Here is a 20,153-nt window from a genome sequence, read left to right as displayed (position 1 = left end):
GGATGTTATTTATAAATAAATAAATTTTTATTAATTACATGCCCTTCTGCCTGAGGTCCCAGGGCAGTTCACAGCATTAAAACACAATATTAAAAAATATTCTTCAACCATAAACAAGGTGGGCCCTGAAATACACACCTGAAGTGTGAAAAGTTAGAGTGAAAAGGGTGCATCTTCAGCATTCGTAGGAAGCTGTATGATGAAGGTGCCAAATGCACCTTTGTACAGTAGGCTAGCTTCTGAACACATTCACACTCCCTCTCTGTCTGTCAACCTTTCCCATTTTTTTGTGGGAAATTCCCTTATTATAGCATTGGGAAACAGCAGGGAGGGTTGACAGCTATGCTCTCATCTAGTCAAGCAAGTGTCGTCATCAAAATTCCAGGACTTCAACCAAGCAGAAACACGCAGGGTACGAAGTAGGTCCAGTGAGGCATGTGGCCCAGACCAGGTAGAGAGGCCTACGGAACTGCATTTGGCCCCCCAGGCCTGAGGTTCCTCATCCGTGGTGTGGACCATACTGAACTTGATGGACCAAAGGTCTCATTAGGTACAGGGCAGCCTCATATGTACAGGATTGTCCAGCACAAGCCAGGAGTGGAAATGAGGCATTTTTGTTTAATTTATTGAAATAATTTTGAAGAGTCTTTTTCAACTTGAGTTCCCAAAGTGGTGTACAATATACATTTAAGTATTTTCTCTGCAAATACATTACATATATTGTGTACAAATATAATGTACAAAGATATATTGAATATGCCCTCACTGTTGTATTTTAGTAGACTGCCAAAAAAAAATCATTGTTTCAATAAGCCTGCCCAGACATGTAACTTTATTATGCATGCTTTAAAAAAAAAAACCAAGACTTCCGGTGGAGCTGCGGCCATCATCGGATCGTGGAATTTTCCCTCTGGGAATTCCGAGCGCACTGGGGGGAAAAAGGGGTCGCGCAAGGGCTACGCGGACCCGGTCACCTCAAGGGGGGTTACCTTGAGGTCCAGTGAACCCGGCGGCGTCATTTGCTGCACCCCGTACCTAAAGTCTGAGCCTAGACTTCAGGAAAAGGGTGAGAAGCGGACGCGACACGGGAACATCGCACCCCCCCAACGGCGCAAAGCCTCGAGATCCAGATGAAAGCAGCCCGCTTCCAAACAAAAGATTAAGAGATAGAAGAAGAGCGGGACAGTGGAAAAGATCGGAGCTGCCTGCACTTGATGATCGGACATTGAAATTTGGATGGGAGTAAGAGACGCAAAAAGGGAGTCCGTCCTTACTCTGGCGTGAAAATGGCGCTGGGCATGACTGTGCAAGGCGAAAAAGAAAGTAACGTACCTGTGAAGTGAGTAAATTGTTTTTTCTGACTGATCACTCGGGAAGGTAAAGTACCGGGACGATCGGAAGGTGGTAACAGAGGAAAATAAAGGAGAAAGGGTTGAGAGTAAGCAGAAACCAAAGATCTGACGGGGGCGAAGCAAATAAAGGGAGAGAAAACTGTAAAAAGAACTGCAGGAGCTTTAGAGTGGTCTGCCGCCGCGCCACGAACGGAGAACAGAGTAAGAAAAAGAAACGGGCATAGCGGCGAGGAAAGAGAAAGGCTGCTCTGGATTTAGGGTGCTGTGCGGAGCTCAAAATCTGCTCCGTAGAGGGTCGCTGAGTCTCGGAAAACATACTCTCCCCCCCCTTTATGAGAACAAGAAGACCAAACCGGCAAGCAGTAGAAGACCGAACCGGCAGGCGTCGAAAGAGAAAGAAATAGGGGTACCGACCCCCTGGATTACAAACATCGTTTGACTCCCCTGGATTACAAACATCGTTTGATCACTGTTGGACTATCGCAGAGGGGTTGAAAACATCGCGGAGAAGAAGGGTGACTATAAACTGCCGAACTGCTGGACTGCGTTTTTGGGGAGCCTTTTGGGAGGGAGGGGGGTTTTACTTTACAGGTGAACTTTTGTTTATTCTTAAGGACAATCTCCTTAAACTGGCTGATATTGGATTGACATTAGAAAGGTTATTTAAGTGACTTCTTAGGGTCTACAAAGTAGCGAGGAGAGAGAAGGGTCTGAAACAAAGAAATCGAAAGTAACTGTGAGACGCTGGTGAACAAAGAAATTGAAAGCAAAGAGAAGGGACTGCTGATCTGAACTGCTGATAGACGCTCTCCACAGAGTAATTGGCGCCACCTATAGGCGCAAATAAGGTTGTAAGGTGGAAATTAACAAGACAAGAGGGATTAGAGCCCCCTGGTGGTTGTGAAAATAATAGCAGATTGTAAATTTAAAGTAAAATGAAGTCAGTTAAAGGGAGCGCAACACCAAATGATAGAAGGCCCTCAAAACAGGAGGAAGGAAAGGAATGGGAGAGTTTATTATTAGAAATTAAAAAAGAGATAAGGCAAAGTGAACAGAATATTGAAAAAAAAATTGGGGACCTGCAAGAGTCTATGGATCAAAAATTTGAGAAGGTAGTAGGAGAGCTGTCAGAACAACTAAAAGAATTGTCTAGTAAATCCAAAACAATAGAAAATTCAGTAAAGAGAGTTCAGAAAGAAGTCAAACAATCAAAGAAAGAAATAGAGAAAGTCAAAGAGGATATAGGCGATCTGAACAGAGTCCAGGAGGAAATGCTGGACAATATTGCTATGTTAGAACTTAGGCAAAAGCAGCTTAATCTTAAATTCCGCGGGATTCCGGTGGAAGTGAACGAAAACATAAGGAAGAAAATAGTGATTGAATTGGCCAGATGGTTAAATATTAAAGAGGAAAATGTGGACTATTCCATCTTAAATGTTTTCAGAATTGGGGTGAAGTCGGCGAAAGCGAGAGCGAGAAAATTACCAGGGGATTGCCTGGTAATGCTTAATTCGATGGACCTTAAGAACGAAATTTTGAAGTTAAGCTATACACAGAAATTAATAATAGGAGGAAGGGAAATTATCATATATAAAGAAATTCCCACAAGATTTTTGAAGAAGAGAGAGCCGTACTTAACCCTGGCAGGAATTCTGAGGAAAAAAGGGATAAGTTTCCGATGGGAATTTCCTGAGGGACTTACCTTTTATTTCAAGAACAAGAGATTTAAGATTAAGAGTCTACAAGAGTTAAAGAAATTCACCAGAAGATATCCGAAAGAATTGGGGCTGGAAGAGGACAAGAAGGGAAAGAAGGCGAGAGAAGCAGTAGAAGGTGTGACGGAGGAAGGTGCAATAGGAGGAGTAGAGGAAGAGGAGGAGGAAGAGGAGGAAGAAGGAGAAGGAAGTGATCAAGAAAGTGTAGAGGGAGAAGAGGAAGAAAAACAGGAGAAGGAAGACCCAGAAAATAACAACACTTAAGAAGTCTAGATAAAAAGATTTATAGGACAAGAGAACCAGAAAGGAGACATGATTTTAAAGCTTCAGTCATGGAATATAAACGGTTTAAACAATAAATGTAAAAGAAATAAAGTTGAACATGTTTTGTATAAACAAAAGTTGGATGTTATATGTTTGCAAGAAACTCACATTTCCAAAAAACATAAAAGAATTTTGATAAATAAAAAATTGGGCTTAGATTTTGTAACAGCTGACAAAAAGAAGAAACGAGGGGTGGTTTTTTATGTAAAACAAAAGTTGGAACCCAAACTAATCTATAAAGATGAAGAAGGGAGAGTGATAATCGTGCAAATAATATGGCAGGGCGAAAAAATACAGCTAGTAGGAGTATACGCCCCAAATAACAGAAAAGCCAAATTTTACAAAAAACTGGAAGAAATAATGTTGGAATACGCTGATCAAAAACAAATCCTAATGGGAGACTTAAATGGGGTAGTGACTCCAATGATGGATAGAACATCAAGAAGTTCGGGTTCAGAGGGCAAATTACCAAAGACCTTTTTTACGTTAACAAATAATCTAAGCCTAATAGACATTTGGAGAGTAAAAAACCCAACAACAAAACAATATACACATTTCTCACAACCCAACCAAAGCTCAGGAAGAATAGATTACATTTGGGTAACGAAGGGAGTGATGCCAAAAGTTCAGAAAATAGAGATTCACCCGAGAACTGTATCAGATCATAATGCCATTTATATGGAGTTAAGGGGAGAAGGTGCCAAAGGTAGATGGAGAATGAACGAGAGTTTATTTAATGATGAAAAAGTAGTAGAGAAAGCAAAGAAGGTGATAAATGATTATTTTGAAGTGAATGCAAACAAAGGTACTGATTTGAACATAGTTTGGGATGCCAGCAAAGCCGTGATAAGGGGCTTTATGATTGCACAAGATATTGGAAAAAGGAAGGACAGAGAAAAGAAGAAGGAAGAAATTCTGAAAGAGTTAGAAGTCAAAGAAAGGCAATTAATTGTAAAACCACAAGATAAGGAATTGAAACAGAGTATCAAAGATTTAAAAAACCAATTTGATATTTTGATTAACTACGAGATTGAATGGAAGTTAAAATGGCTGCGACAAAAAAATTTTGAATATGCAAACAAATCAGGAAAATTATTAGCATGGCAGCTAAAAAGAAGACAAGAACAAAATATAATAAATAAAATTAAAAAAGAAGAAGTTGTGATAGAGAATCCAAAAGAGATTAAAAATGTTTTTCAGGAGTTTTATAAGAATTTGTATCAGAGAGAACAGGAGGAGGAAGAAGAAATGGATTTGTATCTAGAGGAGAACAAACCAAGGAAAATCTCAGAAGAAGATCAAAAACAATTAAATGCTCCAATAACAGAGGAAGAATTGAACTGTGCAATACAAAAACTAAAAGGGGGAAAAGCTCCAGGCCCCGACGGCCTTTCGGCTAAATATTATAAAGATTTGGCACCGCAATTAATACCGAGATTGTTGGAAGTGATGAATAAAATCTTAATCAGTGGAAGGATTCCGGACTCGTGGAAAGAGGCATTCGTAACGTTAATTCCAAAACAAGGCACAGATTTGCTGAATGTGAAAAATTACCGGCCGATTTCCTTATTGAACTTAGATTATAAATTATTCACTGACATATTGGCAGGAAGGTTGAAAAAAGTTTTAAACACAATAATACATAAAGATCAAATGGGGTTCCTCCCCGGACGTCAAATGAAAAACAATATAAGAATAATCGTTGATTTAATTGAATATTTGGACTTAAAAATAGATAAGAAAGCAGCCTTAATCTTTATCGATGCCGAAAAGGCATTTGACAATGTATCATGGCAATTTATGATAAAGACTTTAAGAAAGATGGAGGTGGGAAGGGAATTTATGAATGGGATATCGGCGATTTATAAAGAACAAACGGCTAAATTAGTGATTAATGGTTCATTGACAGACAAATTCGGAATAACAAAAGGTACAAGACAGGGGTGTCCGATATCCCCGCTTTTATTTATTATTGTCTTAGAAATTTTAACAAAAAAGATAAGAGATATGGAAAATATTAAAGGAATTAAGATTGGCAAAAGAGAATTCAAAGTAAAGGCATTTGCAGACGATATGGTCATGACGTTGGAGGAACCTATGCAAAGTTTGGGGAAAGCGCTGGAAGTGATAGAGGAGTTCGGAAAGTTGGCAGGGTTTAAGTTAAATAAAGGGAAAACAAAGATACTGGTTAAAAATTTAGAAAAGAAGGAAATGGAAGAATTACAAGAAAAATATGGCATTATGATTGTTAAAAAGGTAAAATATCTAGGAATATGGCTTTCTCCAAAAAACATAAACCTATTTAGTGATAATTACGAGCCAATGTGGAAGGAGATTAAAAGGGATTTAGAAATCTGGAACAAATTAAGTCTATCGATGTGGGGAAGAATAGCGAGCGTCAAAATGATGGTCCTACCAAGACTCCTATTTCTTTTTCAAACGATACCGGTAATTAAGGGTACAAGTCAGCTGAAGGATTGGCAGAGAAATTTGTCAAAATTCATTTGGCAGGGCAAACGCCCAAGAATTAAACACAAATTGCTGATAGATAAAAAAGAGAGAGGAGGATTTGGATTACCGGATCTCAAAATTTATTATGAATCATCATGCATGATTTGGTTAAAAGAGTGGATGATATTGAAAGATAAGGAGTTGTTAGACCTTGAGGGTTTTAACAACAGGTATGGATGGCATGCCTACCTCTGGCAGGACAAAGTAAGAGTACACAAAGAATTTCTGACACATGTATTTAGAAAACCACTTTATGAGGTGTGGCAGAGGTATAAGGACTTGGTAGAAAGAAGAATACCCAGATGGTTGTCACCCACAGAGATACTGACAATCAAAAAAATATATACAGAGGAGGAAAACTGGATAACGTATGAAGATTTATTGATTGAAACAGAAAAAGGATGGGGAATTAAACCATATGATCAGGTGGCGGATAATTTGACAGGATGGATCCAGTATCATCAGATATTTAATCTATTCAATGAAGATAAAAGAAAATGTAATTTCGATAATAAAAAGTCAAAGTTCCAGACAGAAATACTAGAGGGAAAAGAGAAATTACTTTCAAAGATGTATAATTATCTTCTAGATTGGTACACAAAAGATGAAGAAGTGAAGGAGGTAATGGTGAAATGGGCTATGGATGTGGGTCATAATATACAATTTGAAATGTGGGAAAAACTTTGGAAGGAACATGTGAAATTCACAGCCTGTATAATATTGAAAGAAAACATCATGAAAATGATGTATCGCTGGTACTTAACGCCAGTAAGATTAGCGAAAATGTTTAGAAAATATGACAAAAAATGCTGGAAATGTGAGATTAAAGACGGAGAGTTCTATCATATGTGGTGGACATGTGAAAAAGTGAAAAATTTCTGGGAAGCAGTCTATAATGAACTAAAGAAAATATTTAAATACACATTCGTCAAAAAACCAGAAGCCTTCCTGATTGGCCTAGTAGGGGAGGAGATTAAAAAAGAAGACCAAAAATTCTTTCTATATGCCACCACAGCGGCAAGAATATTGCTGGCGCAAAATTGGAAAGTAAAAGAAGTACCAACGATAGATGATTGGAAAAAGAAATTATTAGAATATGCAGAATTGGCGAAATTAACAGGAAAAATAAGAGAACAAAGAGATCAAAGGTTTCAATTGGAGTGGAGTAAATTTATAAACTATATGAAAGAATATAAAATCTGAAATCACTTACAGGTGTGATAGTAATCTTGTAACAGAACAAAACATGGAAAGAAAAATGTTTACAGATAGTAATTGAAATAAGTACAAAAGAAGGTAAAGCGAAGGAATGATGTAAATTTAGAAAACCAAAGTAAGGAAGGAAGGAAGTCCAAAAAACTCGGCGGAGTTTATGTATTACTGTAATTGTTTGTATGAGGATTTGTGAGTGTTTCTTTTTTGTTTTCTTTTTTGGACGAAAATAAAAAGAAGTTTGCAAAAAAAAAAAAAAAAAAAACCAATTCTGTGACTTTTACCTGCATTTTAAAATAAACATTTAATGTAAAAGGCGAAAGATTTATACAATCTGAGGAGAAGCCATTTAATGTTATTTTATGTAAACTGCTTGGATATTTTTCTTTGATAAAGCAGTCTGTAAATTTTACTTAAATGAATAAAACCAACTGATAAAACTATTAAAATGCTGATTGAAAAGAAACTAGAAATGATACAAAAACTAAAAGAAACGCCATGCAGCAAGAACAAGGTTAATTCTCCAAGGGAATTATTTTTGGTTGGGTGTTGAATGCATTTCTAATTTGTAAGTCACCTTGAAATTAATTTTTATTAAGAGGAAGACAAAGAAGTATTAAATAAAGGCATAACAAAGTAGAACTGCATGGACATTATCGGAGAGGGAGGCATGGACATTGTGATGGAGAGTACAGAAAAATACTTCGTTTCCATACAAACTAGTATTCGTGTATCTCACCAATTGGGTGATCCCAAATTTTGGGACGGCAAAAAGTAAGAAGAGACACTCCCTGTGGTAACCAGGACCCAAACCATTTGGGGCTTTGGAGGCAAAACCAGTGCCTTGAATTGCATCTAGGAACAAGGTAGTAGTGCAGTTGCTTCAAAAGAAGTGTAATTCTGACTACTTTTAGACAATAACTGGTCACTGGCATTATTAGACTGAGGTATGAAAAGGTCTTTTGCTCAAACATAAACCCTCTACAGGTAAACCAGGAAACCTCTATTTAATCAGAGAGTGACATTCAACTAAGCAGTGGGACTCCCCCCCCCCCAAAAAAAAATCAGATCTCAAAGACCGGGGAAACCACCATAACAGGTTTAGGGGGCACAGGAAGGAAGAGAAGGGGGAAGAATCCCACTGTGTGAGTGGACTTCATTCCCCTTGTATATACCCCACTTAGCACTATGTTGAATTCCACTCATAGTTTTTTTTTTTGTTTCACCCAGACTGGTAAACTGGTTGCCAGCTTCAGAAGAATCAGAGATATTAAGGCACCTTCAAACTATGTTTTAATATCCTGGCTTATTTCTAAGTGAACAACCATCATTTCCCAATTTGGAGGAGACAAAATCATAGTTGATTGAACACTTCCACTTGGTTTGCTCATGCGGCAAAGTGTGTGCGTGGGCAAAAGGCACGATTGTATCTTGGCTTATTACCTGAACATGGCCAACATGTGCCTCAGTTTCCATTCCAAAAAGCTGGTCTGGAAAGGTATCACGGTTGATTGGATCCAAAGCTGGAAGATTCACAGGGTTGTATGAAAAGTTGATGCTCAAGTTTTAGGTACGCAGAATTATTCAAGAGCAAGGTAATGTGGAATTTGGCCTGGAGGGATGAATAGGATATGCAACTGCTGCTGCTGCTTCTGTGCTCTTTCTACAACCGTTTGTGAGCTGCACATGGCCATGCATGTTGCAGCTGCTGCATTTCTTAGCTCTGCCCCAACATTGGAGCTATGTGACGACTAACTATCGTGGTGTTGCAAGGGCATTTATGTGCAGTTCTCCTCACTTTGCAGCTCCCTTGTTAAGAGCAGGATTGTGATCTCAGGGTTTGTTTGTTTGTTTTTAGCAAATATTTCTTTCTCTGATTGTTCAGCCCTGTGGTTGTTGACTGCTGTCCTGCTGTCCTAGAGACAACACAGATCTGTGTAGGACCCCCCCCCCCAGCATGTTCTTATTCAATAAGTCAAGAAGACAACAGGTGGCTGCAGACAGATGGCTAGGACAACGCTGATCAGCAAGACAGGCCATCATCTCCATATGCTGCTTGTCTTGCTTGTGTGTTCCAGCTGAACCAGAAGGTCTAGGTTGGATAACTGGGCGAACTTTTATAGCCTCTGTCTTTCAGACAAGTGGTCATTTCAAATCACTTTCCCCAAATCTATTATAACTGCATTGGCCTCCTTGTTTAGTGCATTGTTACAGAGCATTCATGTGGGGCCTTTAACATCACAAACTCTCAGCTATAATACTGTAATCTGTTCCAGGCAGGTACTGCAAAGGTTGGTACCTTTGTTTTTCCACCGGCATGTATGAGATGTTGGCCTTGAGCTTGCTGCAACACTTGAGTATTGTCCTGTTTTTGTAATGCTGTGCAGACGTAGCAGTTGGTATGAGATAGCTGTCTTAAGCATTAGGGGGATGGGAAAAAATGATCCATAAGAGGTGGGCGTTAAGAGGGGCATGCCAAGCTTTCTGCTTCCTCAAAACAAAATAAAATAAAAAATTATTTCCAGTAGCACCTTAGAGACCAACTAAGTTTGTTCTTGGTATGAGCTTTCATGTGCATGCACACTTCTTCACATGAAAGCTCATACCAAGAACAAACTTAGTTGGTCTCTAAGGTGCTACTGGAAATAATTTTTTATTTTATTTTGTTTTGACTATGGCAGACCAACACGGCTACCCACCTGTAACTCTCTGCTTCCTGTTAGAGACCCTGTCCCCAGTTGCCAGCAGCAGAATAATTATTATTATAGAAAAGCACCTTCCTCTGAATACTAATTGTTGCAGGTGGGGAGAGCACTGTTGCACAGTCTCTGCTTGCGGACTTCCATAGACATCTGGTTGGCTGCTGGGAGAACAGAATGTTGGACTAGATGGGTGTTTGACCTCATCTAAAAGGGATCATCTTATGTTCTTAACCAACAGAGGTAAGATTGGGGTCTAATTGATCAGGAATACAATAACAGATCCATAGTTTTACGAAGTTGGGGCAACTGAGTCAGAGGTAGGTGTGTGTGCGTGTGTGTGTGTTTAAAAGAATGCCTTCCCTGGTTGCCATTTCTCTCTTTGTGTGTTGTAGTGGGGGTTGCAATATAACTTGGCTTTGAGAGACCAGTAGTGTTATGAGGGGAGGTCCTTTAAGGAAATCTTCATATCCTGCAGAAGGTAGTAAGCAATGAACATGGATGTTCATATGTGGGAGAAATGGGAGAGAGGTGGAAATTCATGGGTGTGTTTATGGTAGAGGTGGGGAGCCCCGGGGCAAGTGCAGCCTCCAAGCCTTTCTCTTTGGCCCTTGAGACTCTCCCAAGGCCTCACCCTCTCTTCTGCCCCATTCTGCACTCTACTTGAGGGCTTTTGCCTGGCTGGAATGTGTTCCTAATCAGCTGTGATGAGGCCACTTGCTTGCCTGGACGGAAGATGAAGAGGTGTGGTGTAGACTTTTGTGTGGCTGGATGTGCACAAAGGTTAATAGCTGCCTCCATTGCCCTGCTTGCTTTTGCCTTTGCTTCCCATGCCACAAACATTCTGACCCCCCCCCCCTGGAAGGTCACAAACAAAGGAATGCAACCCGAAAAAGGTTCCCAGCCCCTGTTCTCTGGTGAATTGTCATATATTTATTTTTCTGAATTTATACACCATGCTTCCTACACTGTAACATCCCCATTTGCTTGTGGAAGGGTGTTGCTTGGCATGTTGTGACTTGATTTCAGCAGCAGTCTAACTACAGTGGGTAGAAGACCTGTGGTGCCAGAAACCTTCAAAACTAATCATGCATGGTCCAGGAAACTATATTGTAGTGTACAAGAGATATCCAGAAGGAGGGTTTAAAGAGCTATTTGCTTGCAGGATGGGTTGAAAAAGTGGGTGTCTCTGCTTTTAAGGTACTCCTTGGTTTTTTTCTGAGATGTGTGAGCCAACTGTCTCCTGCATTCCTGTTTTTTTCCTTCAACAAATGTCAAGGAGAGGTCCTTCTCTCTGAAGCTAGTTGGGCAGTAGCACCTTCAGCTTATTCTAAGGAACAGGTGTTCTTCTAGAGACTTGCCATCCTCCTGACTGCTGGGTTGGCCAATATGCTACCCTCCATATGTTGTTGGATTCCAGCTCCCATCATCCTTGACACGACCATGTTGGTTGGGACTGGTGGGAGCTGCAGTCCAACAGCAACTGGTAGGCAGTTGTTGACTACCTCTTTTTCCAGAGAGTGTGATGGTGATTTCTGTTGCTATCCCTTGAAGGCTTTGAAAATCATTCTTGAGTGAGATCTGTGTGCGGCTCTTCTCCCCTGTGGTGTGAGCCTCTGGGGGTGAATCATGCTTCTCATGTGGGCATTGTTGTTGGGGCAGATGGTGATGCTCACATAGCCTTGCATAATTAGTGAGATGTATGTATGATTAATATATAGGGATGCTATGCTAAAGGCTGTTGGCATGAGATTTTTGAACAAGATGCAGATGATCCTCATTTGAGAGAGGTGGGGGCTGCCTTTTCCTTATAATATGTGCAGATTGCTTTTTTAAATCTATAAACCAAGTGCTCTGTAACACATAGGTGGTTTATGCCATGCCACTTTTTACAGATGTAAAATAAAGGAAGCAGAATTACTATTGTGATTATTGTTGTTGTTGTTATTTTGGGGCAGTGTCCTTGTCTTAATCCATATATTGCTAACATGGTGCCCTCCAGTGTTGTGCATTTGTCATCCCTGACCATTGGCTATGTTGGCTGGGGATGTGGGAGTTTTAGTCCAACAACTTCTGGGTGGCACAACTTTGGCTACCCTTGCTTTATGCCAGTACTTATGCACTAGGACATACTTCCTCTTGTGCACTCTCAGATCTCTGTGATTAGGGGGGCGATCAACTTGTATGTTTAATGTCCTCTTCTTCTGGTGTAAACGTGCCGCTCAGCAGTTTACAACATTTGAAATTGCTGTTTAATAAAAGCAATATTAAAAAAGAATAAAGCAAGGAGACGGGAACAGCCGTTGTATTATCTGCCACACACAACGAAAGACCTGGCAGAGTAAAACTGTCTTACGTAACTGAGGAAAAACAGCAAGGGAACTAATGGGAACCAAGTTTGATTGGCTTAGCTTTGATCCATCCCTGTGCAGAACATTTTGCGTCTCTCCAATACACCAATACACATTCATCTGTCCTTCTGAAATGACTGCTTGGGATTACCCTCACACCATTTGCATGCCATACTGAGGCTACTTTCAGTACTTCTGTTGCATTACATGTTATCTGCTCATCATTATGGCTTTTTAAAATCCACCCTTTCCTTTTTATATTAATAAATAGCAACATTAAGAAGTTGTTTTAAGGGGGGGAAGCAAGGGAGTGGGCCACCCGTGCTTCACAGGGCAAGGTGTTTGATCCATAATCTTAAGTGCAGCCACAAAGAAGGCCTCTCCTCTCATCCTTCTCTAACATGCTTCCAGCCTAGGTGGGACACAGAGAAGGGAATGGGCAGAACAATATGGAAAGAGGAGTTCCTAAGGTATCCTAAGCATTTAGAGCTTTAAAGGTAAATCACCAACACTTTGAATTATGCCTAGAAGCGTATTGCTAAGGAGGGCAGCTGTGTAAATGATGCCATGGACATAGAACAGGATAGCTCATAGAATCATAGTGTTGGAAGGGACCTCAAGGATCATCTGGTCCAACCTCCTACAATGCAGGAATATGCTGCTGTCCCTTATGGGGATCAAACCTGCAACCTCGGCGTTGTCAGCACCACACCCAAACCAACTGAGCTATCTGAGCACCCACTGACATCCTTGCAGGTGCATTCTGGACCAGCTGGAGTTTCATAGAATCATAGAGTTGGAAGAGACCACAAGGGCCATCCAGTCCAACCCCCTGCCAAGCAGAGACTTTTCAAAGGTAGCCCCATGTAGGATGTGTTGCAGTAATCCAACCTGGATGTAATGAAGGCATGTGAAGACTTATATTAAAATATGCAGACATTTTAAGTGAGTTTTCTCTGAACTTACAGTTAAGTGTATGATATATGATGTCTCCTGTTGCACACTGCTTAGAAGCTACTGCATTAACTAGTATATATACCGGTAAATTATTTTAATAAATAATCTCTTTCTGTGGCCACTGGGCATGGCTGGCACACCAACCTCAGCTGGCTATAGGTACTCTTTGCCTCCTGATCAGCTAGGCAGAAAGCAGAGCCCAGGAGTATGGGGCCATAGTTTGGTGGTAGAGCTCATGCTTTGCATGGAATATCCCTTGAGTGTTCGGTCCCTGGCACCTCTAGTTAAAACGATCAGGTAACTAGTGATGGGAGACACCTCCCTCTGCTTGGAGACCTTAGAAAACCGTGGCCAGTTAGAGTAGACCATACTGGAGTCAGTGGACAAATAGCCTGGACTTTTTGTAGGACAGTTCAGATTTTGCATGTAGAAAGAAACCGGGGATTGGCATCATTGCCTTTTCAGTCATGGAATGCCTGTTGGAGAATGTGGTCAAGGCACTTTGCTGCCAACATATCAGTTCCAAATTAATAGTGGCCGAACTGGAGGTCCACATACAACCTCAAGTGTGTGACAGGAGTGTTCGTTATTCAATCTACAGCATTGCACTGTAAATCTTGCCTATACGATCTCATTTATCTTTTATAAACACTTCCTGTGATGCTCCCTTCAGAATTGTGGACTGAAGAGTGGCAATATTATGATGTTGTTGCTGCTGCTGCTGCTATTAGTTTGTTATATTTCTTAAGATGTCCTTCACAAGAAGGTCCCAGGACAGGTTACAGCATATAAAAATACAATACACTTCAATCAGAAATAAATAATAAAAAAACAAAACCATGCATAACTCCAAAACAATAATTCCATGAAACACGTCTCGGAGAGGAACACTGCAGTCAATTCATTATAAAATCAATTCATCAGTTCATTACAGAAGCAGGAAGATTCTAGCATCAACACTGGTAAGAGTTCCATAAGAAGAAAAGAAAAGAAAAGAAAATAGCTTTACCACGGCATGTGTTGTGGTCCGAAAAGCAATTTACAGCTAACTGATTTAGATGGGTGGGGTGGGGAATCTGACCTAAGGGCCACAGTTTTTTTCACCAGGGTTTTTATTAATATATAGCACAAACAGACAAACAAATCAAATACAGTGGTACCTCTGGTTACGTACTTAATTTGTTCCGGAGGTCCGTTCTTAACCTGAAACTGTTCTTAACCTGAAGCACCACTTTAGCTAATGGGGCCTCCTGCTGCCGCTGCGCCGCCAGAGCACGTTTTCTGTTCTTAACCTGAAGCGAAATTTCTGGGTTAGCAGAGTATGTAACCTGAAGCGTATGTAACCCGAGGCGTATGTAACCCGAGGTACCACTGTACAGAAATTTAAAACAAGTGGTACAAGTTAATGAACATTAATATATTTCTACTTCCCTTTGCCATCTAAACAAAACCAGAGCATTTGTATCTAGTGGTAGTCCATATGGTATCTTGAAAACAGGAACTAGCGCACTAGGCTCTTTTGTGGCATCATGTGCTATTCCCCTTGGCCTCAGTGTGACTGGCAAGGAGGGGGAAAGGGTGCCCCACTCACTTGAACCTTACCCACTAACGGCAGATGCCCCCCTGAGAGAATAATACCCCCAACAGGGAAAGGTTTTCCACCAGTGGGCATCTTTTATTCTGAAAGCTGCAAGACCAAGGTTAAAGAAGTTGGACCATAAACTTACTCACTGCCAAGGTAAATATAGGATTACAGTGTTCAGAAGACATTTTTGAACAAAAAGAGCCAGGGGGGAAATACAATTGGTGCTCAGATGCTTTCTAAAAAGCTTATCCTTCAAGTTCCCTTAGTAAGTAAGCGATGTTCACTTTAAGAAAGACACCAGAGTTCAACCCATCCATGACCTTGGGGCCCCCAACATCGCTGTAAGTACAAGGGGCTTAATTTGTTCTTTTAATATAGGCTAAGGAATGTGTGTTTGTGTGTGTACGTGGGTGGCGCTGTGATCTAAACCACCGAGCCTAGGGCTTGCCGATCAGAAGGTTGGCGGTTCGAATCCCTGCGATGGGGTGAGCTCCCATTGTTCGGTCCCAGCTCCTGCCCACCTAGCAGTTCGAAAGCACGTCAAAGTGCAAGTAGATAAATAGGTGCCACTTCGGAAGGAAGGTAAATGGCATTTTCGTGCACTGCTCTGGTTCGCCAAAAGCGGTTTAGTCATGCTGGCCACATGACCCAGAAGCTTTATGTCGGCTCCCTCAGCCAGTGAAGCGAGATGAGCGCCACAACCCCAGAGTCATCTACGACTGGATCTAACTGTCAGGGGTACCTTTACCTTTACCTATATATATGTGTGTGTGTGTGTGTGTGTGTGTGTCTGTTGAGTTGACATGCTGCTATATGCTTTTTGAGAAGTTTTCTCCTGAGTTGACTGGTTTGGCATGCCTCCTCCGTCAGTACCAAACTTTTAAGTGCTGTTTTGGAAGTTATCTATGTATATATGTATTTTAGCACCAAGGTGGCTTATATATTAAAATAACGGTGCATCAACTGTAACAAAAGAAAAGTAAGAGCAGTTTTGAGTCAGCCCATTTCTTTCCTTGTGCCCTCCTTATCCTCAATACCAAGAATGTGGGGGATGAGCTCCTTTCCCTCTTTCCAACTTTATTCTCCCAGGCACTTTCCCTCTCAGCTAGGGGAGAAAGGACTGAGGTTAGTAGGGAGAGTGTTCGGCATGCACCATCTATGTGCCCTCCCTTTGGCACTTTAAACCACACCCACTGCTTAAACATGGTTGGGGCACATCTCCTCTAAGAGACAGGAGGCCTGGTGCTGTTTTATACAATTTAGACCTTAGGCTTCATCCCATTGTGGAGGGTGGGGGGTGGTGGTTCTGTGCGCGCACACACTGCTACTTTCTCCTTGGAGTTGCTCTTTCAGTTTAGCTGCATTCTAGGATTGGGTGTTGGGCCAGTCAGGTGTTGAGAAATAACGGTTGAGCATTGACTTTTATTAGGACAGCAAAAATTAAATCCTTAGTAGATTTGATGCATAGGTAACAGTTACAAAAGAATTGCATGAATGCCTGTTGAATTGCTATAATTTTGTGCTGCATTTATATCCCACCCATCCTCCATGCAGCTCAAGGCAGCATTCATGGTTCTTCCTCTTCCACACCCTCATCCACCCGATAACCCTGTGAGGGAGGTGAGACTGAGAGAAGGTGATCAGCCCAAGTTCACTCAGTCGTTGAGTGGAGATTTGAACCTGAGTCTCTCCAGCTCCAGCCTGGGACTCTTAATGGGCCGCTCCTTTAAAATGATTTCTGTAAATGTGGACTATTAGTTAAACAGTTCTGTTTCGGGTAGGCTCAGCCTGAATCCCACCCCTCAAGTAGTTAAAAGAGAAAAAGAACACATTATTATTATAATAACAGCTAGTTTTTAAAAGCAATTGGGCCTTATAGGCAGCAGATATCACCAGCGTCGTGCCTTTGACAATAATTTGCTTCAGTCAAGTAGATAGGTGGCCAGTCAAATTGACTTGCATAGAGCTTTATTACACATTTTGTCCATCCTAGCAAGATGGCTCTGCTTTGTAAACACAATTCACACAGATTCAAATGCACTTTGGGAGTCTGCAATGTGCTGCAGCCCAGCCAACACTCACTTAGCATTAGTTTATTGAACAATAAAGTCAGGTGTTTAACAAATTGTCCGCATTTATCACTGAACAGGGCTGGCCCTCTCTTCTGTCTCCCCCCACCCTCCATCCATGCAGTAGGCAGGAGTTTTTTCTGGCTAAGAAAAGGGGTTAATAGTGAAGAACGTTAAGAAAATGATGAAGATTGTGGGTTTTTTTTCCTTTTAATTAGAAAATTTTATTTAGAAACAAACAAACACATAGACACAAAACAAAATTCATATTACACTACCACCCTAGGTTACAAACATTAAAACACCCTTGTGACTTCCCTCCACCGTCCCTCACCCTCCTATAAAGATGGTTTTTGCTAGGCAAATAAAAACTGTGGCCATGTGAAACCATGACCAAGGACACTTGAGAAATGTTTTCATTTTTGTCTCACTCATAGGTGTGTGTTTGCAAATAAAGTTGATGAGCAAGCATTATAGGGAGATGATCAGCAAGGGGTTTTTGGGCTGCAGACCCTTTGGAATAGCTTGCCTTTTATAACATCCATATGCTTGGTAAACCTTGGGCCTGGAGGTTTCTATGGTGATCAGGGCTGGAAGGAAAATACAGTTCAGTGTGTGCATATATATGTATGTATATATTCAGCAAATGAGTGTGGTGACCCCCAGTATGGGCACGGAGCTCTGAATTTTGGGACCTGGCTGGGACCATGCCTGTACTTATTAAGGAGATGATGAGGTTGCCGAGCTCAAATTGCAGAAGATTAGGGGACATTGGAAGATTGAGGGCACTGACAGCAGCACTGAAAGATTGAGGGCACCGACTTGCTCCATATGCTGATCAGAAATGACCCTGAGGGATGCAGTGGCACTACGTTGCTCAGCTGGGAGAAGGTCTGCGAAGATGTGGCAGGCTTGTGGAGGTGTGTGGGGGGGGGGACAAGGCTTTTTATCTTTCATTCCCTGTGGAAGTTATGGGATCAGAACGACTGCAACCATGCTGTAGAGTCAAATCAAACTAGATTTTTTTCCTGATAAGACTAATATAACCTACCTTCCTGGTTAATATGGCAGCTACATTCAGTGTTAGGGGAACAGTCCAGTTCACTGCATCCACAATGCTGGGAGCCGGTGTCTGCCATCTATCACATTGCCTTATTTTTTTCTTCACCTTGCCTACCTTGTAGCTGGGTTTGTGTCTATATATGTGTGTGTATTTGGCAAAGGGACTTTATCCTGAAGCTTAGACTAGGCCAGGGGTGGCCAACTCCCAAGAGACTGCGATCTACTTACAGAGTTAAAAACTGGCAGTGATCTACCCCCTTTTTGGGGGGTTCAGGTCAAAGTTTTTCAGCTTTTTTGGGGGAGGAGGAAGGCCCGTTTTTTAGGCATTCAGATCAAAGTTGTTCAGCTTTTTTTTAGGGAGAAGGAAAGTCCCAGTTTTGGGGGGTACAGGGCAAAAAAATATTGAGCCTTTTTTAGGGGAGCTAAAGTTGTTGAGCTTCTTTGGGGGGAGCCAGTGATCTACCACAGACATCCATTGATCTACCGGTAGATCACGATCTACCTGTTGGACGTGCCTGGACTAGGGTAACCCTGTTGCTGTTTTTCAAATTGCTGCCCTGTGTGACTTCCTATTTTAATTGCATCCTGTCTCTCCAAGGAGCTTAAGGCAGCATGTATGGTTCTTCCCTTTTATCTTTGCAAACAACCTTGTGAGGCAGGTTAGGTTGAGAGATTGTGGCAGGCTTAAGGACACCCAGTGAGAGGAAGGGGAGGTGGACCTGGATCTCCCCAGGCCTTGTCCAAAACTCTGTGACCACTGTGCCACTCTGGCTCACTTCTCAGGCCTGTTTGCAGTTGTGTGGGTTCAGTCAGTGTCATCTGTTGGAGGAGGGGTTCTGGCACATTTCATCCTCCCCGTGCCTTTGGGGTACTGTTGGCCCCTGCTACCATTTGTGGTACTGTTAAGGGAAGGGAGTGATTTGTCTTATCGCATGAAAATAGACAACATATTGAGCAATATCCAACTAAATAGATCCGCTAGTTGCAGGCATAGGCAAACTCGGCCCTCCAGATGTTTTGGGACTACAACTCCCATCATTCCTGACCACTGCTCCTGTTAGCTAGAGATGATGGGAGTTGTAGTCCCTAAACATCTGGAGGGCCGAGTTTGCTATTCCTGCGCTCGTGCAAGGATTTCCACACGTGCAACAGAATTTCTCCCACACCTGTGCCCTCTCCAAATCTATCGTAGGGTTAGTGGAAGCCCCACAACATATTTAGGGGAATATGTAGAGAAGAGAAGGAGAATTTCCGTGGCACAAGTGGAAATACTTGGGCTAGCAGATCTACTTACTTAGATGTTGCCCACAGTCTTTTCATCTGTTATTTTCCACACAAAATGGACAGAATAGGTTCTGAGTTAAGTATCAGAAACATTGAACATCAGCTTTTTATCCCTAGAGTGAGTGTTCTGGGTTGTTGTTGTTTGTTTGTTTGCCTTCTCATTCATTCCAGTTAGGGGTAGAATTGATCCCCAAAGCCGTAAAAAAGAAGAAGCATAGATTTCTCCCTAAATTAAGGATTGAGTGTCCTGCAACACCCACATTTAAGGAATACCTGGAATAAGGAGTTGTGGAAGACTAACTGATTTCCACACACCCCATACTTTTGGAGTGTGTTTGTCCCTACCTGATGGCACAGAACTAAATTGCACCAGGCTGTTGGCCTGCACAGCTGGTAGCAATGTGACCCTAAAACCTGACACTGCTCAAAATTCCTTTGGCAGCATTCTGGGCTAGTAGAATTCTGTTTTATTAGTTTTAGTGGTCTTCAAGGGCAGCCCCATGTAAAAGTGTGTGTCAGCAATCCAGTGGGTACTACTAGTGTATGCTTGACTTCGGACAGGTCTGGCATCTGCTGAAGTGGAGCAGAATCACTTATGGCCAGAGCCACTACATGGACCATGCAGGATCAAAGCCGAGGCCTGGAGCACTCTCAAACAGTGAACCTGATTTTTAAAGGGGAGTTCTGCCCTGTCCAGGTCAAGCCCCAGGACCACTAGGTTTCCTTGTCCCAGCTACGTTTCACCTTGCTTGCCCACATCCAGCCTGCCCAGTGGCTTCTTCAAAACAGGCTTTCGTTTCCCCCTGTCCATAGTTCTGGCTACTCATGGGAATGAATAAAATAACAAGGATACTGTAAAGGAACAGAACTTAGCCTTGCGACATTTCTTTCTCTGAAGAGACTTGGGGCTGCTCACACAGCCAGTGGTGCTCAGTTCTCAAGACACCTTGGTATTACCCTGTCCACCCATGCCAAGGCCTGGACCCCGTAGAAAAGCACCACAGCTGTGTTTTAATTCCGTGGATTTGTTAC

At 41.8% G+C, this 20,153-nt stretch overlaps 1 protein-coding gene across 2 annotated transcripts in view; it reads left to right on the top strand.

Moving 5' to 3' along the window:
* RNF44 (ring finger protein 44) overlaps window positions 1-20,153 on the top strand; it is a 68,462-nt gene that overhangs the window by 28,945 nt on the left and 19,364 nt on the right. The window lies entirely within an intron of this gene.

The sequence above is a fragment of the Lacerta agilis genome, chromosome 2 (genome assembly GCF_009819535.1).
Source record: "Lacerta agilis isolate rLacAgi1 chromosome 2, rLacAgi1.pri, whole genome shotgun sequence".
Lineage (NCBI taxonomy): Eukaryota > Metazoa > Chordata > Lepidosauria > Squamata > Lacertidae > Lacerta > Lacerta agilis.
Note: the sequence above shows the minus strand (reverse complement) of the source record. Positions and strands in the feature narration are given on the sequence as shown.